At 50.0% G+C, this 21464-nt stretch overlaps 1 protein-coding gene across 8 annotated transcripts in view; it reads right to left on the bottom strand.

Moving 5' to 3' along the window:
- The window catches only part of capn15 (calpain 15), a 288563-nt gene that overhangs the window by 89728 nt on the left and 177371 nt on the right, over nt 1-21464 (bottom strand). The window contains exon 1 of one of the 8 annotated variants that reach the window (XM_059978929.1): nt 2634-2959. The exons of the other annotated variants lie outside the window; for them this stretch is intronic. The gene's annotated coding sequence lies outside the window, so the exon portion shown is untranslated. Of the gene's footprint in view, nt 1-2633; nt 2960-21464 lie in introns of those variants that run through there. 8 annotated transcript variants of the gene reach the window in all.

Consider the following 21464-nt stretch of genomic DNA (forward strand, 5'->3'; position numbering starts at 1 on the left):
CTTCCCAAAGCATTGACATCAGCAGCATGCTTCAACCACGCACATGTTCTATGTTCCAAATCTCTCATGGTTCATTTGCTAACTTCACCAGCCCTTCTGTTTAAATCTTTCAGAGACATGAGAGACTGTCCGTGCAGGACTCTGGTGCAGTACACAGGGTGCTGGAGGAACTCAGCACCCATGGAGAGGAATAAGCAGTCGGCATTTCAGGCCCAGAAGCTTCCTCAGGACTGGAAGGAAAGGGGTGAGAAGCCAGAGTAAGGTGGTGTGGGGAGGGGGAAGGGTAGAAGCTGGCAGGTGATAGGTGAACACGAGGAAATCTGCAGATGCTGGAAATTCGAGCAACACACACAAAATGCTGGTGGAACACAGCAGGCCAGGCAGCATCTATAGGGAGAAGTACAGTCGACGTTTTGGGCCAAGACCCTTCGTCAGGACTAACTGAAGGAAAAGATAGTAAGAGAATTTTAGTAAGATGATAGGTAGAAGGGGTAAAGGGCTGAAGAAGGAATCTGATAGGAGAGGAGAGTGGACAATAAAAGAAAGGGAAGGAGGAGGGTCACCGAGGCAGGAAATGGACAATCGATGTTTCGGGTTGAGACAGGGCCTGATCTGCTGACTGTCCAGCTACCCTGTGTGGGGCTGAAATAATTTAAACCATCAAATCATCTTGGTTTGTCTCCTACACACCACATACTCCTGCAAGTTCTCTGCCAATGCTCTCAGTGTTAACAGTGAGGCCGCACTCAAGTTAACCACCACAGCTTTAATCCGAGCTCCTGTCTCACCCTGGCCGATTATGTAGTTAAAACATCCTTAGAACACGGTGCAACAAGAGGAAGTTTTAAAAATCAAAATCAATTTTATGCACAATGTAAGTTAGTTACAAGAATAAATCATGCAATGTCTTTTATTTCTTACGTTCATAGTCTTAGACCCAACGCATTACTGGCACCAGCCTATCTGCCATCAGAAAGGGGCCAGTAACATCATGAAGGATCCCACCCACCCTGCTCATGGACTGTTTGTCCCACTCCCATCAGGGAGGAGGCTACGTAGCATCCACACCAGGACCACCAGACTCAAAACAGTTACTTTCCCAAAGCAGGAAGGCTGATCAACACCTCCACCCACTAACCAACCCTCCACACCTCCAACCACCACTACTTTATCATTTTCTGTCAGAGGATCCTCTACTTCCTAATCGGTAGACCACAATCTGTGCAGATCGGTGATAACATATCCTTTTCGCTGACGATCAACACTGGTGCACCTCAGGAGTGTGTGCTTAGCCCACTGCTCTACTCTCTGTATACACATGACTGTGTGGATAGGCATAACTCAAACACTATCTATAAATTTGCTGACGATACAACCATTGTTGGTAGAATCTCAGGTGGTGACGAGAGGGTGTACTGGAGTGAGATATGGCAACTAGTGGAGTGGTGCTGCAGCAACAACCTGGCACTCAACGTCAGTAAGACAAAAGATGACTGTGGACTTCAGGAAGAGTAAGACGAAGGAACACATACCAATCCTCATTGAGGGATCAGAAGTGGAGAGAGTGAGCAGCCTCAAGTTTCTGGGTGTCTGTATCTCTGAAGATCTAACCTGGTCCCAGTATATCAATGTAGTCATAAGACAGCAGCTATACTTCATTAGGAGTTTGAAGAGATTTGGCATGTCAGCAAATACACTCAAAAACTTCTATAGTTGTACTGTGGAGAGCATTCTGACAGGCTGCATCACTGTCTGGTATGGTGGGGGGCGAGTCTACTGCACAGGACCGGAAGAAGCTGCAGAGGTTGCAAATCTAGTCAGCTCCATCTTGGATACTGGCCTACAAAGTACCCAGGACATCTTCAGGGAGCAGTGTGTCAGAAAGGCAGCGTCCATTATTAAGGACCTCCAGCACCCAGGGCATGCCCTTTTCTCACTGTTACCATCAGGTAGGAGATACAGAAGCCTGAAGGCACACACTCAGTGATTCAGAAACAGCTTCTTCCCCTCTGCCATCTGATTCCTAAATGGACACCACCTCACTTTTTTCATATATAGTATTTCAATTTGTTCCTGTTTTTTTCTTTATTTTTAACCTATTCAATATACTATAAAGTAATTGATTTACTTATTTATTATTATTATTATTTAATTTGTTTTTTCTTCTATGTTATGTATTACATTGAACTGCTGCTGCTAAGTTAACAAATTTTACGTCACATGCCAGTGATAATAAACCTGATTCTGATTTTGACGTACATACACTCCTGTACCCAGTGTCACCTTATGGACGTACAATCAATCTAAATATATAAGCGATCTGATGTATTTATATTTATTGTGTTTTTTTATAATTGCAGTCTTTACCTTCGCACTCCCAGCACCACTACATACACATCAACTATCAGGCAGTGGTCACTCTCGAGGCCCCTGTGGTGGCACACTCCAGTAATGGAGCTGCTTCCTCAGCCCACCAGACCCCTCCCTCTCCAGTAGCACACATAGATTTGGTCTTTGACTCTCGGTTTACAGGATTATTCCTCGTTCTGCATTCTGCTGGTGCTGGAATTGAAACTGAGCCTGCAGCAGCATCTCCCTGCCGGCTGCTGAAATATTAATCATTGTGAACTTACCTCAGTGTGGCTGCTCTTGGGAAGATATTAAACTACCACGCAGTGCTCACTCAAGACTCTCTGCTCTCCCAGTGACAGTAACGCACACAGATTGGTTTAACCTGAAGGGCAGGAATGAAAACGCCATCCAGGGTGACTGGTTAAGACACTTCCTGGTTAACCCGTTGGTGAGGCCACCAGCATTCTTTCTGGTTAACTCCTGGGCTCCCAGAACACTGGTTGCATTTCTAACTAAACTTCAAACGTTGCACACATCAATCTGCTTCCTGAAACCGAGAGGAGGAGGAGGAGGAGGAGGAGGAGAGAGAGAGCGGGGGAGGGGAGAGGAGCTGCAGGGGAAGGGAGGGGTAAAGAGAGGGAGTAAGAGTTTGGCAGAGAGAGAGCGGGAAGGGGGAGAGGGGGAGGGGGCAGGGAGTGGGGAGAGAGGGGGTTAGAGAGAGTAGAAGGGGAAGGGGGAGTGGGAGGGGAGTGTGAGAGGAAGTATGGGAAAGAATGGAGGGGGAGGGGAGCAGGAAAGGAGGAGAGAGGAGGGGGAGGGGAGAGAGGGAAGGGGAGGGGGAAGGGGAAGAGGGGAGAGAGTAGAGGGGGTGAGGGGAGTGGGAGAGGGAAGGAGGGGAGAGGGGGAGAGGGGAGGGGGAGAGATGTGAGGGTGGGGTGGGGAGGGGAGAGAGTGGAGGGGAGAGGGAAGGAGGGGAGGGGAGGGGAAAGAGGAGAGGGAGAGTGGGGAGGGGGAGAGAGTGGAGGGGGCAAGGGGAGGAGGAGAGGGAGTGGGGGTGGGAGTAGGGGGGACAGTGGAGGGGGAGGGGAGTGAGGGAGGGAGTATGGAAGACGGGAAGGGAAGATTAGAGTGAATAGGGAAAGGGGAGTGGGATGTAAGAGAAGAGAAAGGGATGGGGAAGGGGAAAGAGGGGGAAGGAGAGTGAGGAGGGAGAAGGGCTTGGAGGGAGGGGGAGAGGAGAGTGGGGGAAGGGGAGAGGGGGGAGGGGAGAAAGCGGGAGAGGGAGAAAGAGAGTAGGGGGATAGAGAGGGAGTTGAACCCCAATCTTACAAGGGGGCTGTTAGGCGTTCCGCTGTTAAGCTGCTGTGCTGCATCCTGGTATCCGACGTGTTTAGACGACGGAGAAAGATTGCGATGCATCAGATCTGGAGTGTGAATGTGGAGAAGATGTGCCAGCTTGTGACATAATCTAAAAGTGGGTGGCCATCTAGTTAAAACAGGCAAGAGGCAAGTACATTCTACCAAATGATCACGAGTCTTTGGATCTCCATTCCTCTTAGGTGTTGGAAGCAGGTCTTTGAGCTTTTTTAAACTGTCCTGATAAGTGGGTGAAAGATTGTGTGGATGGAAAGATTGTGAGCACTGAGCTGAATCAGGTTTGATATTACCGATGGACAATATGACACGGTGTATGTTGTCTTGTGGCAGCAGTGCAGTGCCGTACCTAAAAAGTTACTCACTTGCAAAGTGAAATACAAAAGAGATCAAAATAATGAGGTAACATTCATAAACCATTCAGAAATCTGATGGCAGAGGGGAAGAAGCTGTGCTTAAAACATTGAGTGCGTGCTTTCAGGCTCCTGTACTTCCACCTTGATTTTAACAATGAGACAATCACGTGTCTACAGTGGAGAGGTTGGATGCTGACACCTTGAGACACTGCATTTTGAAGATTACCTCAATGCTGGGAGGCTGGTGCCCATGATGGAGCTGGTTGGGCTTCCAACCCTCTGCAGCTTTTTCCCATCCTGGGCAGACGTTGATACAACCAGTCAGAATGTTCTACATGGTACCTCTGTAGAAACCTGGTGACATGCCTGATCTCCTCATACTGCATCAATATGTTGGCCCAGGAAAGATATTTCAAGGTGTTGATGTCCATGTAGAAACTGTTCACCCTTCCCACTGAAACACACACAAAACACTGGAGGAACTCAGCAGGCCAGGGAGCTTCTAGCGATGTTATGGGCCAAGAGCCTTCACCAAGACTGAAAAAAAATGAGAAGTCAGAGTAAGAAGGTGGGGCAGGGGTGGAAGAAGTACAAGGTGGTAGGTGAGAACAGGAGAGCGGGAGGGGGTGAAATAAAGATGGGTGAAAGAGATCAAAGGCTGGAGAAGCGGGAATCTGATAGGGGAGTACAGAAGACCATGGAAGAAATGGGAGGAGCAGCAGAGGGAGGTGACGGGCAGGTAAGGAGATAAGGTGAGAGAGGGAAATGGGAATGGGGTAGACATCACTGAAAGCTCTAGAAATTGAAGCTCATGCCATCAGGTTGGAGGCTGCTCATTCTTTTCCACTGCTGAATCCTGAGTGAGGACTGGCGTGTGTTCTACCGACTCCCCTTTCCTTAGTCTTACTGATGTTGAGTGCAAGGTTGTTGCTGCGACACCACTCAAGCAGCTGATTGGTCTCACTCCTGTTCAATCGTGGTTTACCGGAATGGTAGCAGGCTTGAATGGCCTACTTGTGAACCTCCGATGCATGTTTCATGTGAATTAGAGAGTCCGTATTTCACAGAGGTTTGAGGAGATTTGGTATTGCACCAAAGACTCTGCAAATTTCTACATAGCATGGAGAGCATTCTGACTGTCTGCATCACCGACTGGAGTGATTGGAAAAGCTGCAGGCAGTTGCTTCACTATGGGCATTGGCCTCCCAGCGTTATGAACATCTTTAAACATGTCACAAAAAGATGCCGTCCATCATTAAGGACCCCCGTCACCCAGTAAATGTCCTCTTCTCATTGCTACCATCAGGGAGGAGGCACAGGAGCCCGAAGACACACACTAAAGGTTTTAGGAACAGCTTCTTCCCCTCCATCTTCAGATTTCTGAAAGGACAATGAACCCATGTACACTACCTCACTATTTTTGCTCCTTTTTGCACTAATTTAATTAAATTTTTAAAATATTTCTTAGAGTCATAGAAAAGTATAGAACACAAACAGACCCTTCTGCCTATCTAGTCCGCACCAAACCATTTAGTCCCATCGATCTGCAGCCAGACCATTGCCCTCCCTATCCCTTCCATCCATGTACCTATCCAAACGTCTTTTAAACATTGAAATCGAGCTTGTATGCACCTCTTGCATTGGCAGCTCGTAGCACACTCTTGATTGTATGTTATTGTAATTACCTTATTATAATTTAAAGTTCCTTCTGTACTGCTGAAGCAAAATGACAAGTCAGAAGCATTAAATACGATTCTGATTCTGAATCTGAATCAATTTTAAATGCAGACAATCGTCTTGAAGTATTTCCTAGGGTATAAGATTGAAAATTTGCTCAGAGTGACAAAGCTTGCTTCCGGTAATGCAGTCCTCATTTAAATAAAGAGGCAGCAAGTGCTAAATATTTCTCCAGAGTCATAGCTTGATTATTATTTTAAAGACTTTTATAATAAACCCAACAGTAAAAAGAAAGCAACACACACAAAATGCTGGACAACTCAGCAGGCCAGGCAGCATCTATGGAAAAAAGTACAGTTGATGTTTCGGGCTGAAACCTTTCAGAAGGACTGGTGAGGGGGAAGGTGGGTGGGAGAGGGAGAGGGGATGAAGTGAGAAGCTGGGAGGTGATAGGTGAGGCCAGGTGAGGGGGAAGGTGGGTGGGTGAGGGACAGGGGATGAAGTGAGAAGCTGGGAGGTGATAGGTGAGGGGGAAGGTGGGTGGGTGAGGGACAGGGGATGAAGTGAGAAGCTGGGAGGTGATAGGTGAGGTCAGGTGAGGGGGAAGGTGGGTGGGTGAGGGACAGGGGATGAAGTGAGAAGCTGGGAGGTGATAGGTGAGGCCAGGTGAGGGGGAAGGTGGGTGGGTGAGGGACAGGGGATGAAGTGAGAAGCTGGGAGGTGATAGGTGAGGCCAGGTGAGGGGGAAGGTGGGTGGGTGAAGGACAGGGGATGAAGTGAGAAGCTGGGAGGTGATAGGTGAGGTCAGGTGAGGGGGAAGGTGGGTGGGTGAGGGACAGGGGATGAAGTGAGAAGCTGGGAGGTGATAGGTGAGGCCGGGTGAGGGGGAAGGTGGGTGGGTGAGGGAGAGGGGATGAAGTGAGAAGCTGGGAGGTGATAGGTGAGGTCAGGTGAGGGGGAAGGTGGGTGGGTGAGGGACAGGGGATGAAGTGAGAAGCTGGGAGGTGATAGGTGAGGCCAGGTGAGGGGGAAGGTGGGTGGGTGAGGGAGAGGGGATGAAGTGAGAAGCTGGGAGGTGATAGGTGAGGCCAGGTGAGGGGGAAGGTGGGTGGGTGAGGGAGAGGGGATGAAGTGAGAAGCTGGGAGGTGATAGGTGAGGCCAGGTGAGGGGGAAGGTGGGTGGGTGAGGGAGAGGGGATGAAGTGAGAAGCTGGGAGGTGATAGGTGAGGCCAGGTGAGGGGGAAGGTGGGTGGGTGAGGGAGAGGGGATGAAGTGAGAAGCTGGGAGGTGATAGGTGAGGCCAGGTGAGGGGGAAGGTGGGTGGGTGAGGGAGAGGGGATGAAGTGAGAAACTGGGAGGTGATAGGTGGAACAGGTAAAGGGCTGAAGAAGAAGGAATCTGATAGGGGAGAAGAGTGGACCATGGGAGAAAGGGAAGGAGGGAGGTGAAGAGAAGGGGTGAGAGAGTAGCCAGAAAGGGGATAGAAAAAGAGAGGAAGTAAAATTTCGATGCTAGAGCAATACAGGTTGTGCGTCTGCAGAATGGATCACCCCTGTAGTAGTAGGTGTTTTGGTTTGAAATGCAGTATTTGGAATTCTGTGAAGCACTAGGATAGTTACATGGAGGGTCACAGCCCTGAGGGATACAGGCCAAAGGCAGGAAATTGGAATTAGCTCTGTAATTGGTATGACTGGTTGGGCTGAATGGCCAGTATCCCTGCTGTGTTGCTCCGTGACTCTATGAGGCCCCAAGAACATTGTAAATCATCTAACTCAGATTTTCAGTTAATTGAGGTCCAGTTTCCCCTCTGATGGAAGGATAGCAGTTGCTACGGATGCTGGGATACTGATTCTGTCTGCTTTGATTGCCACAGGTTTAATAGAAGTAATCTTTTCCCAACCTCGAGCTAAAACATCATGAACTACTGAAGAAGAAAGACATGCACGTATGATGGCGCTGATTTGGGATTCTTTATTATTTATTTATTTCGAGAAACGGCCCAGAACAGACCCTTCCCGATCTTCAAGCAGCTACATGCCAACTTAACCCTATCCTAATCACAGAACAACTTACGTTGACCAGTTAGCCTACTAACTGATGGGTCTTCAGACAACGGAAGAAACTGGAGTACCCAGAGGAAACCCACGTTTCCATGGGGAGGATGTACAAACTCCTCACAGACGATGTTGGAATTGAACTCTGAACTCCAACGCCCCGAGCTGTAATAGCATCATGCTAACCGTTACGCTAAGTATTTTGTGAGAACAGTTGACATCCTAACTGCATCAGCTCTACCAATTCCTGCCAGTTTGCGATAGTACCTCTCAGAGGGTGTCACGGCACCCAGTCAGAAACTTTTGCATCCCTGGCCTACTGGAATATTGGGGTTCCCTCCATCCCAGCACCATAGCCCTTCCACATTCCACAGTAGCATAACAGTTTACAAATGCTATTAGAGCTCAGGGTGTCAGAATAGATCAATGGCAGACACAATCTCAATGGCTCTCCAAATGCCTTTTGACCTGGACAACGCAAACACCTACGTCAGAATGCTGTTTATCAACAGCATGTAATACCATCATTCCCACAATCCTGATTTGAGAAGTTGCAGAATCAGGCCTCTGTGCCTCTCTCTGCAATTGGATCCTCGACTTCCTAACCAGAAGACCACAATTTGTGAGGATTGGTGATAACATATCCTCCTCACTGACAATCAACACTGGTGCACCTCAGGGGTGTGTGCTTAGCCCACTGCTCTACTCTCTCTATACCCATGACTATGTGGCTAGGCAAAGCTCAAATACCATCTATAAATTTGCTGACCACACAACCATTGTTGGTAGAATTTCAGGTGGTGATGAGAGGGCGTACAGGAGTGAGATATGCCAACTAGTGGAATGGTGCTGCAGTAACAACCTGGCACTTAACATCAGTAAGACGAAAGAGCTGACTGTGGACTTCAGGAAGGGCAAGACAAAGGAACACATGCCAATCCTCATAGAGGGATCAGAAGTGGAGAGAGTGAGCAGCTTCAAGTTCCTGGGTGTCAAGATCTCTGAGGATCTAAGCTGGTCCCAACATAATCAATGTAGTTATACAGAAGGCAAGACAGTGGCTAAACTTCATTAGGAGTTTGAAGGTATTTGGTATGTCAACAAATACACTCAAAAACTTCTATAGATGTACCATGGAGAGCATTCTGACAGACTGCATCACTGTCTGGTATGGAGGGGCTACTGCACAGGACCGAAAGAAGCTGCAGAAGGTTGTAAATTTAGTCGGCTCCATCTTGGATACTAGCCTACAAAGTACCCAAGACACCTTCAGGGAGTGTTGTCTCAGAAAGGCAGCGTCCATTATTAAGGACCTCCAGCACCTAAGGCATGCCCTTTTCTCACTGTGACCATCAGGTAGGAGGTACAGGAGCCTGAAGGCACACACTCAGTGATTCAGGAACAGCTTCTTCCTCTCTGCCATCCGATTCCTAAATGGACATTGAACCCATGGACACTGCCTCACTTTTAAAATATATATTATATATGTTTTTGCATGATTTAAAATCTATTCAATATATATACTGTAATTGATTTACTTATTCATTTATTATTTTTATTTTTAAAAAATTTTCTCTGCTATATTATGTATTGCATTGAACTGCTTCTGCTAAGTAAACAAATTTCACGTCACATGCCAGTGATAATAAACCTGATTCTAATTCTGATTCAATCACAGCTAAGAACGTTTGTATGTTCTCCCTGTGAGCGTGTGGGTTTCCAGCGGGTGCTCTGGTTTCCTCCCACAGTCTAGAGCCATACCGGTTGGTAGGTTAATTGGTCTTTGTAGATCATCCTGTGATTAGGCTGGGGTTAAATGGGGAGTTGCTGGCCACTCCGTGCCTGTTCCATGCTGTATCTCGAAGTAAATAAATACATAGACCCTCCCATTAAAACTCATTTGTCTTGTACCGGGCACCACAGGCAGATTATAAGTTGTATGAAAATCATCTCACAATATACTGTGCTTAAGAAGGAGATGCAGGAGGTAAATCCGTCCTGTGCTTGGTTGATTAATGGAACATTACAGCATAGTTCAGGTCCTTCAGCCCACGATGTTGTGCCCACTCCTTAACCTACTCTAAGATCGATCTTACCTTTCCCTCTGTACAGCCCTCCATTTTTCTACCATCCGTGTGCCTATCTAAGAGTCTCTTAGATGTCCCTAATGTATCTGCCCTAAGCTCACTCAACCGATCCTCATCAGATATGCTCACTAATCCAGGCAGCTTTCTGGTAAATCTCCTCTGCACCCTCTCTGATCCAGGCAGCATCCTGGTGAATCTCCTCTGCACCCTCTCTAATCCAGGCAGCATCCTGGTGAATCTCCTCTGCACCCTCTCTGATCCAGGCAGCATCCTGGTGAATCTCCTCTGCACCCTCTCTAATCCAGGCAGCATCCTGGTGAATCTACTCTGCACACTCTCTAATCCAGGCAGCATCCTGGTGAATCTCCTCTGCACCCTCTCTAATCCAGGCAGCATCCTGGTGAATCTCCTCTGCACCCTCTCTAATCCAGGCAGCATCCTGGTGCATCTCCTCTGCACCCTCTCTAATCCAGGCAGCATCCTGGTGAATCTCCTCTGCACACTCTCTAATCCAGGCAGCATCCTGGTGAATCTCCTCTGCACCCTCTCTAATCCAGGCAGCATCCTGGTGAATCTCCTCTGCACACTCTCTAATCCAGGCAGCATCCTGGTGAATCTCCTCTGCACCCTCTCTAGACTTTCCACATCCTTCCTATAATGATGCGACCAGAACTGAACACAGTACTCCCGGTATATATATATAGACACACACACACACACGCATGCACGCACACGCACACGCACGCACACACGCTCACACACACCCTCCCCCCACTCCCCCCAGACTCACATGGACCTCTCTGACCCAGGAGTTGTTAACATGGAGGACAGGGGTGGGTGTGGGGGTGTCGTTCCTGGCCCAGATTCACAGCATTGGAGCATTGGGCCTTTGACTCCCATACACACTGACTTTGGTCTTCGGTCTTCGACCTTCAGCATCAAACTCCAGATTAACCAACTCTGGATTTCAAACTTCAGGATTTGACCTTCGATATCACCCACAGGACTTTGAACTCTGGCCTCAAGCACTAGGTTTGATCAGACCTCCAACGCCAGGACTTGGTGACCTGTGGAATCACTGTCCATCTACTGATCTCGATCCTGGGACCCACTGACCTAGGGGGACTTGCCAACCTTGTGGGAGGGAGGTTGCTTTACCAGCCCTTGTCCTCACTGGCTTCTGCTCAAGTCTGCTCCACCATTCCATCATGGCTGATTTATTATCCCTGTCAACCCCATTCTCCTGCCTTCTCCCTGTAACCTTGATGCCCTGATTAATCAAAAACCTATCAACCTCAAATTTCAGTATACCCAATAATCTGGCTTCTACAGCCTCCAGTGGCAATGAATTCCACAGGTTCACCAATTCACTACCCTCTGACCAAATAAATTCCTTCTCAACTCTAGTCTAAAGGGACATCCCTCCATTCTATTCAATGAGATCACCCTTCACTTTTAAAATATGTTCTTCATCCTCAGTGCCTGCCGACCTGACATCTGTCCATGGGGATCGCTGTCCTTCGACCGTGGAGCAATCTGACCTAGACCCCATTCTAACCTCTAACTCCCTCACAGCTCTGTCCCGAAACCCAAACCTGACCCCCAATTCAAAATCTAAAAAAATCAGAGTTCAGAGCAAATTTATTATCAAAGTACAAATATGTCACCATATACAACCCTGAGATTCATTTTTTTCTGTGGGTATATTCAATAAATCCAAAATACAGTATGAACCATAATAGAATCAATGAAAGACAACACCAGCTTGGGCATTCAGTCAATCTGCAAAAGACAACAAACTGTGCAAATACAAAAAGAAAGAAATAGAAATATATAAACTGAGAACTGAGAAAACAGGTGTTGAGAATATGAGATGAAGAGTCCTTGAAAGTGAGTCCATAGGTTGTGGGACCATTTCAATGTTGGGACAAGTGAAGTTGAGTGAAGTTATCCCTTCTGGTTCAAGAGCCTGATGGCTGAGGGGTAAGAACTGTTCCTGAATCTGGTGGTGAATCTTGAGGCTCCTTCCTGACGGCAGCAGCAAGAGAGCATGGCCTGGGTAGTGGGGGTCCTGATGGTGGATACTGCTTTCCGACAACAACGGTCCGTGTAGACAGTGCAGAGGGCTTTACCCGAGATGGACTAGGCCATACTCACTACTTCCCCACAGTGATCTCAAAACCATCCTGATGAATTTGAAAGAACCTAAGTCAAGAGTAATGACCTTGACCCTCAGAGTGCCATTGCCCAGCAGTTCCTTGGTAAGGGAGAGGGTGCAGCTCTATTGCACATCTTCAGAGTAGCAATCCCTGCACTGAGTTCTCCACCATCACTAACCAACCATATTTTACTTACTATTGCTGCGATTTGACCCTTTCTGCACACTAGTTGCTGTCAGCCTTTGTTATGTATATTTGTTCATAAACTCTATTGTTTTTACTTTCCTTTAACCGCCACGGTAGTGTAGCAGTTAACGCAATACTATTACAGCGCGATGTGTCGGAGTTCAGAGTTCAATTCCGGCGTCGTCTGTAAGGAGTCTCTGTACATCCTCCCTGTGGAATGCGTGGGTTCCCTGGGCGCTCTGGTTTCCAATGACGTACCGGTGGGTAGGTTCATTGGTCAATGTAAATTGTCCCGGGGTTAAGTCGGGGGTGGCTGGGCGGTGCAGCTGAAAGGCCCATTCCACACTGCATCTCTAAATAAAGAAATGCCGGCAAGAAAACAAATCGCAGGGATTTATATGGTGACATATATGTATTGGATAATAAATTTTACTTTGAACTCTGAACCGTCACACTCCTCCAGGATCTTCAGATCAATTGAAAATTGATTCTTAAGATAACAGCAGAATACCTACATTATCCTCTATAAAAGGAAGGCATCTTGGTTCTCCTGCCCCTCCCATCACTTGTACATACACCGCTCACAGGGTCATCTTGCTACAGTGCACCCATCACGAGGGAATGACAGTAACTGCCAAGTAGTTGTACTCCACATTGTTCTGGGGAACAGCCACTTGTGGTTGTGTAACCCTGTAATACTGAGCTCTGACCACCGACTTTCTGCATGTCCACCCCCTGAAGTGTCAGTGAAATCAGCATTGGAACAGACTAAGGTTACTCTTAGTTCAATCCCAGGTACTAAAGGTTTTTAAAGAGAAATTAGATTTCTCTGTCACATGAACATCAAAACATACAGTGAAATACGTTGCTTGTGTCAACGAGAGCCTGCCCACAACTTACTAACCCTGACTCGGACTGTGCGAGGAAACCGGAGCATCCAGAGGAAACCCACGGGGTCATGGTGACGTACAAATTCCTTACAGACAGCGGGTGGGAACTGCTCTTGCAGCTGGTGCTATAAAGCATGATGCTAACCACTACTTTACAGTGTAAGATATTAGAACCACTTATTTAAATATATTATACTGGTGTCCCCCGTTTTTCGAATGTTCGCTTTACGACAACTCACTGTTACGAAAGACCTACATTAGTTACCTGTTTTTGCTAACAGAAGGTGTTTTCACTGTTATGAAGAAAGGCAGTGTGCGTGCCCCGAGCAGCCGAGCTCCTGCCCCGGAGCTGCATTCTAGCCAGCATTGCTTAAACACGTGCCCGTGAGCATCTGTGCTTTATGTTGATTTACTTTGTGCATCTGTTAGCAAGATGAGTTCTAAGGTATCGGAAAAGCCTAAAAGAGCGTGTAAGGGTGTTACACTTAGCGTAAAACTAGACATAATTTAAGTGTTTCGATCGTGGTGAACAAAGTAAGGACATAGTGAGTTTGGCTAATGGTTTGTGGAAGTTGACGAAGATGATGTTGAAGAGATTTTGGCATCTCATGACCAAGATCTGAGAGATGAAGAGCTAATGAAGAGGAAAGGATAATAGCTGAAGTTGAACGCAGTAGCAAATGGCCCGAAGTGAAGTTGTCCAGGAACTGAACGGAAAGCAATTGCATGAGATTTTTGTCAATGCTGCAATGATTGTAGAAAAGTATGACTTTAATTTTGAAAGGGTACATAGGTTTAGGGCATATTTTCAGGATGGTTTGAGTGCTTACAAAGAACTGTATGATAGAAAAATGCGCGAGGCTAAGCAGTCAAGCATACTGTCGTTTTTCAAGCCTTCCACATCAGCCACACCAGACAATGAAACTCAAACTTCGACATCGAGGCAGGCAGACATAGAAGAAGGTGACCTGCCTGACCTGATGGAAACAGACGACGATGAGATGATACCCCAGTCTCCTCTACCCCCCACCACCCCAGCCTCCCACGACTCAGCCTAACACACCATCATCAGTGTGCTCACTGTCTTCCTGATTCTGGTAAGTGAAACTACACTGGACATATATTATTTCTACTTTATATAGGCTGTGTATTTTTATGTGTTATTTCGTAGCTTCATGGCTTAAAGGCTACTGGAAAGAGTGCTTCTGCTGGGAGCACTTGCACCGTGTGTTTCTGCCGGGAACACTTGCACCGTGTGTTTCTGCCAGGAACACTTGCACCGTGTGTGTTTGCTGGGAACACTTGCACCGTGTGTTTCTGCCAGGAACACTTGCACCGTGTGTGTTTGCTGGGAACACTTGCACCGTGTGTTTCTGCCGGGAGCACTTGCACCGTGTGTTTCTGCCGGGAGCAATTGCACCGTGTGTTTCTGCCGGGAACACTTGCACCGTGTGTTTGCTGGGAACACTTGCACCGTGTGTTTCTGCTGGGAGCACTTGCACCGTGTGTTTCTGCCAGGAACACTTGCACCGTGTGTTTGCTGGGAACACTTGCACCGTGTGTTTCTGCCGGGAACACTTGCACCGTGTGTTTGCTGGGAACACTTGCACCGTGTGTTTCTGCCGGGAACACTTGCACCGTGTGTGTTTGCCGGGAGCACTTGCACCGTGTGTTTCTGCCAGGAACACTTGCACCGTGTGTTTCTGCCGGGAACACTTGCACCGTGTGTTTCTGCCGGGAACACTTGCACCGTGTGTTTCTGCCGGGAACACTTGCACCGTGTGTTTCTGCCGGGAGCACTTGCACCGTGTGTTTCTGCCAGGAACACTTGCACCGTGTGTGTTTGCCGGGAACACTTGCACCGTGTGTGTTTGCTGGGAGCACTTGCACCGTGTGTTTCTGCCGGGAACACTTGCACCGTGTGTTTCTGCCGGGAACACTTGCACCGTGTGTGTTTGCTGGGAGCACTTGCACCGTGTGTTTCTGCCGGGAACACTTGCACCGTGTGTTTCTGCCGGGAACACTTGCACCGTGTGTTTCTGCCGGGAACACTTGCACCGTGTGTTTCTGCCAGGAACACTTGCACCGTGTGTTTCTGCCGGGAACACTTGCACCGTGTGTGTTTGCCGGGAGCACTTGCACCGTGTGTTTCTGCCGGGAGCACTTGCACCGTGTGTGTTTGCCGGGAACACTTGCACCGTGTGTTTCTGCCGGGAACACTTGCACCGTGTGTTTCTGCCGGGAACACTTGCACCGTGTGTTTCTGCCAGGAACACTTGCACCGTGTGTGTTTGCTGGGAGCACTTGCACCGTGTGTTTCTGCCGGGAACACTTGCACCGTGTGTTTCTGCCGGGAGCACTTGCACCGTGTGTTTCTGCCGGGAGCACTTGCACCGTGTGTTTGCTGGGAGCACTTGCACCGTGTGTTTCTGCCGGGAACACTTGCACCGTGTGTTTCTGCCGGGAGCACTTGCACCGTGTGTTTCTGCCGGGAGCACTTGCACCGTGTGTTTGCTGGGAACACTTGCACCGTGTGTTTCTGCCGGGAGCACTTGCACCGTGTGTTTCTGCCGGGAGCACTTGCACCGTGTGTTTGCCGGGAGCACTTGCACCGTGTGTTTCTGCCAGGAACACTTGCACCGTGTGTTTCTGCCGGGAACACTTGCACCGTGTGTTTCTGCCGGGAACACTTGCACCGTGTGTGTTTGCTGGGAGCACTTGCACCGTGTGTGTTTGCTGGGAACACTTGCACCGTGTGTGTTTGCTGGGAGCACTTGCACCGTGTGTTTCTGCCGGGAACACTTGCACCGTGTGTTTCTGCCGGGAACACTTGCACCGTGTGTTTCTGCCGGGAACACTTGCACCGTGTGTTTCTGCCGGGAGCACTTGCACCGTGTGTTTCTGCCGGGAGCACTTGCACCGTGTGTGTTTGCTGGGAACACTTGCACCGTGTGTTTCTGCCAGGAACACTTGCACCGTGTGTTTCTGCCGGGAGCACTTGCACCGTGTGTTTCTGCCAGGAACACTTGCACCGTGTGTGTTTGCTGGGAACACTTGCACCGTGTGTTTCTGCCGGGAACACTTGCACCGTGTGTTTCTGCCGGGAGCACTTGCACCGTGTGTTTCTGCCAGGAGCACTTGCACCGTGTGTGTTTGCTGGGAACACTTGCACCGTGTGTGTTTGCTGGGAACACTTGCACCGTGTGTGTTTGCTGGGAGCACTTGCACCGTGTGTTTCTGCCAGGAACACTTGCACCGTGTGTGTTTGCTGGGAGCACTTGCACCGTGTGTTTCTGCCGGGAACACTTGCACCGTGTGTTTCTGCCAGGAACACTTGCACCGTGTGTTTCTGCCGGGAACACTTGCACCGTGTGTTTCTGCCGGGAACACTTGCACCGTGTGTGTTTGCTGGGAGCACTTGCACCGTGTGTGTTTGCTGGGAACACTTGCACCGTGTGTTTCTGCCGGGAACACTTGCACCGTGTGTGTTTGCCGGGAGCACTTGCACCGTGTGTTTCTGCCAGGAACACTTGCACCGTGTGTTTCTGCCGGGAACACTTGCACCGTGTGTTTCTGCCGGGAGCACTTGCACCGTGTGTGTTTGCTGGGAACACTTGCACCGTGTGTTTCTGCCAGGAACACTTGCACCGTGTGTTTCTGCCGGGAACACTTGCACCGTGTGTTTCTGCCGGGAACACTTGCACCGTGTGTGTTTGCCGGGAGCACTTGCACCGTGTGTTTCTGCCGGGAACACTTGCACCGTGTGTGTTTGCTGGGAACACTTGCACCGTGTGTTTCTGCCGGGAGCACTTGCACCGTGTGTTTTTGCCGGGAACACTTGCACCGTGTGTGTTTGCTGGGAACACTTGCACCGTGTGTTTCTGCCGGGAACACTTGCACCGTGTGTGTTTGCTGGGAACACTTGCACCGTGTGTTTCTGCCGGGAGCACTTGCACCGTGTGTTTTTGCCGGGAGCACTTGCACCGTGTGTTTCTGCCGGGAACACTTGCACCGTGTGTGTTTGCCGGGAGCACTTGCACCGTGTGTTTCTGCCGGGAACACTTGCACCGTGTGTTTCTGCCGGGAACACTTGCACCGTGTGTTTGCTGGGAGCACTTGCACCGTGTGTTTCTGCCAGGAACACTTGCACCGTGTGTTTCTGCCAGGAACACTTGCACCGTGTGTTTGCCGGGAACACTTGCACCGTGTGTTTCTGCCAGGAACACTTGCACCGTGTGTTTCTGCCAGGAACACTTGCACCGTGTGTGTTTGCCGGGAGCACTTGCACCGTGTGTTTGCTGGGAGCACTTGCACCGTGTGTTTCTGCCAGGAACACTTGCACCGTGTGTTTTTGCCGGGAGCACTTGCGTGAGATTTTCGCTGTGGTGGACAGTGCTGCAATAATTGTGGAAAAGTATTCCTACTTTATATAGGCTGTGTATTTATCAGATCATTCCTGCTTTTACTATATGTTACTGTTATTTTAGGTTTTATTTTTGGGTCTGTGAATGTTCACAAATTTTTCGTATATAAATAAATGGTAATTGCTTCTTCACTTTACGACATTCCGGCTTACAAACTGTTTCATAGGCACGCTCTACCTTCGAATATCTGGGGAAACCTGTATTAGAAATAAGATATGATTTATATCTTATTTCTCTAGGTACCCATTCAGGGTTGAGAATAACTAGACTTGCCTCCCATGTGAGGAGTGCAAGATCCCCATATATGAACTTTAATGCAACGTGGTTCTTGCAGAGGATCTGGGCAAGACGAGATCTTGATCTGTTGGCAAAATCAATTAGAAATTGATCTGTCTCCCTTTCTCTTCTCCTCATCTGCCTATTACATCCCTCTGGTGCCCCTTTTTCCTTGATCCACTCTCCTCTCCTTTTTGTGCCTTTTTCATCTATCACCGCCCAGCTTCCTACTTCACTTCCCCTTCCCCACCCACCGGGTCTCACCGATCACCCGCCCACTGGGTCTCACCGATCACCCACCCACCGGGTCTCTCCGATCACCTGCTCACACTGGGTCTCACCGATCACCCACCCACCGGGTCTCTCCGATCACCTGCTCACACTGGGTCTCACCGATCACCCGCCCACCGGGTCTCTCCGATCACCCACCCACCGGGTCTCACCGATCACCCACCCACCGGGTCTCACCGATCACCCACCCACACTGGGTCTCACCGATCACCCACCCACCGGGTCTCACCGATCACCCACCCACCGGGTCTCACCGATCACCCACCCACACTGGTCTCACCGATCACCCACCCACTGGGTCTCACCGATCACCCACCCACCTGGTCTCACCGATCACCCACCCACACTGGTCTCACCGATCACCCACCCACCGGGTCTCACCGATCACCCACCCACACTGGTCTCACCGATCACCCACCCACTGGGTCTCACCGATCACCCACCCACCTGGTTTCACCGATCACCCGCCCACCGGGTCTCACCGATCACCCGCCCACACTGGGTCTCACCGATCACCCACCCACACTGGTCTCACCGATCACCCGCCCACCGGGTCTCACCGATCACCCACCCACCGGGTCTCACTGATCACCCACCCACACTGGGTCTCATCGATCACCCACCCACCGGGTCTCATCGATCACCCACCCACCGGGTCTCACTGATCACCCACCCACACTGGGTCTCATCGATCACCCACCCACCGGGTCTCATCGATCACCCACCCACCGGGTCTCACCGATCACCCACCCACACTGGTCTCACCGATCACCCACCCACTGGGTCTCACCGATCACCCACCCACTGGGTCTCACCGATCACCCACCCACCTGGTCTCACCGATCACCCACCCACACTGGTCTCACCGATCACCCACCCACCGGGTCTCACCGATCACCCACCCACACTGGTCTCACCGATCACCCACCCACTGGGTCTCACCGATCACCCACCCACCTGGTTTCACCGATCACCCGCCCACCGGGTCTCACCGATCACCCGCCCACACTGGGTCTCACCGATCACCCACCCACACTGGTCTCACCGATCACCCGCCCACCGGGTCTCACCGATCACCCACCCACCGGGTCTCACCGATCACCCACCCACCGGGTCTCACCGATCACCCGCCCACCGGGTCTCACCGATCACCCGCCCACCGGGTCTCTCCGATCACCCGCCCACCGGGTCTCACCGATCACCCGCCCACACTGGGTCTCACCGATCACCCGCCCACACCGGGTCTCACCGATCACCCACCCACCGGGTCTCACCGATCACCCACCCACCGGGTCTCACCGATCACCCACCCACCGGGTCTCACCGATCACCCACCCACCGGGTCTCACCGATCACCCACCCACACCGGGTCTCACCGATCACCCGCCCACCGGGTCTCTCCGATCACCCACCCACCGGGTCTCACCGATCACCCACCCACACTGGGTCTCACCGATCACCCGCCCACACTGGGTCTCACCGATCACCCGCCCACCTGGTCTCACCGATCACCCGCCCACACTGGTCTCACCGATCACCCGCCCACACTGGTCTCACCGATCACCCGCCCACACTGGTCTCACCGATCACCCACCCACCGGGTCTCTTCGATCACCCACCCACCGGGTCTCACCGATCACCCGCCCACACTGGTCTCACCGATCACCCACCCACCTGGTCTCACCGATCACCCGCCCACCGGGTCTCACCGATCACCCACCCACCTGGTCTCACCGATCACCCACCCACCGGGTCTCACCGATCACCCACCCACACTGGGTCTCACCGATCACCCGCCCACACTGGGTCTCACCGATCACCCACCCACCGCGTCTCTCCGATCACCCGCCCACACTGGTCTCACCGATCACCCGCCCACCGGGTCTCACCGATCACCCACCCACTTGCACCCCCTACCTTCTCCCCACCTTATTCTGGCTTCTGTCCCCTTTCCTTTCCAGTCCTGATGAAGGGTCTTGGCCTAAAACATCAACTGTTTATTCCCCGCCATAGATGCTGCCTGACCTGCTGGGCTCCTTCATATTTTTATTTATTTAGACACAGTGAGGTTCTGGCCCAATGAGCCACACCATCCAGTAATTCCCTGGTTTAACCTGAGCCCAATCAACAGGACAAGTTCCAACGACCTACTTAGTCTATAACTTAGACTGTGGGAGGAAACCGGGGTGCCCGGTGGAAACCCATGCATTCAAGGAAAGGACATACAAATGTCTTCCAGAGGATGCTGGAACTGACCTTGGAACTCTGACCCTGAGCTGTAATCATTTTTCACTAACTGCTACACTACCGTGTGTATGTTGCTCAATTAGGAATAAGAAGAGGAGAGGGACAGAAACTTTAAATCCTTTGGTATTGTCACTTCGGAGGACCTGACCTGGGCCAGACACGTCAGTGCGATTAGAAAGAAAATGCAGCAGTGCCTCTGCTTCCTTAGAAGCTTCAAAGATTCGGCATGACATCTAAAACTTTGGCAAATTTCCATAGATGTGTGGTAGAGAGTATATTGACTGATTGCATCACAGACTGGTATGGAAATACCAATACCCTTGAATGGGAAATCCTACAAAAAGTAGTGGATATGGCCCAGTCCGTCATGGTAAAACCCTCCCCACCATAGAGCGATGTCGCAGGAAAGCAACATCCATCATCAGGGACCCCCACCACCCAGGTCAGGCTCTTTGCTTGTTGCTGCCATCAGGAGGAAGGTACAGGACCCTCACCAGCAGGTTCAGGAACAGTTACTACCCCTCAAACCATCAGGCTCTTGAACCAGAGGGGATAACTTCATTCAACCTCACTGCCCCATCACTGAATTGTTCCCACAAACTATGGACTCACTTTCAAGGACACTTCATCTCATGTTCTCAAAATTTATTGCTTAATTGTGACTATTATTAGAGTTAAAAAGTCATAGAAAAGTTCAGTGCAGAAACAGGCCCTTCAGCCCATCTAGTCCATACTGGGCCACCTAAACTGCCTATTCCCATCGACCTACTTTGGGACCACAGTCCCCCATACCCGATCATACATGTATCTATCCAAACTTTGTTTAAACATTGAAATTGAGCTTGCATGCACCAACTGAGCTGGCAGCTTGCTCCACACTCTCACCATCCTCTTGAGTGAAGTAGAATTATTATTATCGTTCTTTTAAAACTTCTTTTTGTATTTGAGGAAGTGGTAGAAGCAGGTACAATTACGATATTTATGACAAATTGGCAAGGGGGACTAGCTTGAAAGTGTCATCCTGGACAGCATGAACCAGTTGGACTGCACTGTATAGCTCCGACTCTATAAAATTCCAACTAATCATTGG

The sequence above is a fragment of the Hypanus sabinus genome, chromosome 9 (assembly GCF_030144855.1).
Source record: "Hypanus sabinus isolate sHypSab1 chromosome 9, sHypSab1.hap1, whole genome shotgun sequence".
NCBI classification, from domain to species: domain Eukaryota; kingdom Metazoa; phylum Chordata; class Chondrichthyes; order Myliobatiformes; family Dasyatidae; genus Hypanus; species Hypanus sabinus.